Source organism: Nipponia nippon, unplaced genomic scaffold (assembly GCF_047370975.1).
Source record: "Nipponia nippon isolate SJK-2023a ecotype South Korea unplaced genomic scaffold, ASM4737097v1 scaffold_48, whole genome shotgun sequence".
Taxonomy (NCBI): domain Eukaryota; kingdom Metazoa; phylum Chordata; class Aves; order Pelecaniformes; family Threskiornithidae; genus Nipponia; species Nipponia nippon.
In genome coordinates this window covers 543,663-545,572 of record NW_028262367.1, presented here as the reverse complement: position 1 = coordinate 545,572, position 1,910 = coordinate 543,663, and the positions used below count along the sequence as shown (strand labels likewise).

Here is a 1,910-nt window from a genome sequence, read left to right as displayed (position 1 = left end):
CTTCTGACTGCACAGCTGAGATGCTCTGCAGGCCACCTCCTTTGATAGCACGTAATGAAAGGGACAGGCCAGAAAGCCAAGGAAGCGTGATGGAGCATTTGCAATGAAGCTGGCCACAGTGGGTGAGACCTAGAGCCTTCAGCAACTGCCCTTTCATGATGGCAATGCTGTTATGGATGTCAGCTCTGCCACAGAAGCACCCATTGCTTGTCCCTGCCTGCTGGCACAAGCTGCCACCCACCAGGACTACATCAAGCTGCCAGTGCTCTCAGGCCTTACACCAACAGAAGGGCTCAGAAGGAGAGAGTGGAAGTGGAAAGTGAGCAGCTCGGAAAGACCAAGTGCTGGTGCTGCCTGGCAGTGCTGCTGTGCCAGGACTCTTTTCCCCTCCACCTCTGCACACAGGCACTGCCCCTGCAGCTCCAGAGAAGGTCTCAATAAAGGACCTTGGACAAACAAGTCACTGAGGGGTCGTTTATTTTGTTTTAAAACACAGAGAGCATGGCTCGTCATTACACAGTCTCTGGGTCACACAGGACAGGTAGATACTGACTTAGGAATGTTACGAGTAATGGCATTTCATTGTGGACAATATGATTAAAACTAACAAAAGTTAAAAACTGAACCAGACCAACTGCCAAAGTCAGGCTGGTCCTATAGTGCTTTACATTGTGAGTGATATACAGAAGAAAATGGGCAGTTTATTGCTGCTTAAAACCATCCAGTCATCAGTTTCCACACTGCTTCCTTGAGCTCCTGGTTCCTCATGCTGTAGATGAGGGGGTTCACTGCTGGAGGCACCACTGCGTACAGAACTGCCACCACCATATCCAGGGATGGAGAGGAGAAGGAGTGTGGCTTCAGGTAGGCAAAAAATTATGTCCTGAGAAACAGGGAGACCACAGCCAGGTGAGGGAGGCATGTGGAAAAGGCTTTGTGCCGTCCCTGCTCAGAGGGGATCCTCAGCACGGCCCTGAGGATCTGCACGTAGGACGCCACAATGAAAACAAAACACCCAAATCCAAAAGAGGCAGTAAACACAAGAAGTCCAACCTCCCTGTGGTAGGCATCTGAGCAGGAGAGCTTGAGGATGTGGGGAATTTCACAGAAGAACTGGTCCAGGACATTGCCTTGGCAGAGGGGTAGGGAAAATGTATTAGCAGTGTGCAGCACAGCATGGAGAAACCCAGTGCCCCAGGCAGCTGCTGCCATGTGGACACAAGCTCTGCTGCCCAGGAGGGTCCCATAGTGCAGAGGTTTGCAGATGGCCACGTAGCGGTCATAGGCCATGATGGCTAGCAGAGAATACTCTGCCAAAAAGAAAAAGGCAAATACAAAGACTTGGGCAGCACACCCTGAGAAAGAGATGGCCCTGGTGTCCCACAGGGCATTGGCCATGGCTTTGGGGAGAGTGGTGGAGATGAAACCAAGGTCTGTGAGGGAGAGGTTGAGGAGGAAGAAGTACATGGGGGTGTGGAGGCGGTGGTCGCAGGCAACGGCAGTGATGATGAGGCCGTTGCCCAGGAGGGCAGCCAGGTAGATGGCCAGGAAGAGCCAGAAGTGCAAGAGCTGCAGCTCCCGCGTGTCTGCCAATGCCAGTAGGAGGAACTGGGTGATGGAGCTGCCATTGGACATTTGTTCTCTGTGGCCATGGGGACCTGTCCAAGAAGGAAAACACAATGACAAGTTCGGGGAGACTTCTTAGAGGTAAAGCCCACGTCATTTCTCATCGCAATCCCCCGCCATGAGCTGAATGAGGAATGTTTCAGAAAATTTTTCAACGCTACCAATTGAATGACATGGTGCCTCACAGCTTGGGCACCTAGTTCCCATGAAGACACATCCAGGGCAGGACCCTGAGCGCTGGTGTCAGAACAGAAGCTGACCTGCAGCCCCACCACAGCCCCACA

General features: G+C 52.4%; 1 pseudogene; it reads right to left on the bottom strand.

Moving 5' to 3' along the window:
* Positions 1–711: 711 nt before the first annotated feature.
* On the bottom strand, positions 712–1,635 carry LOC148052430 (olfactory receptor 14C36-like; annotated as a pseudogene).
* Between the last annotated feature and the right edge of the window lie 275 nt (positions 1,636–1,910).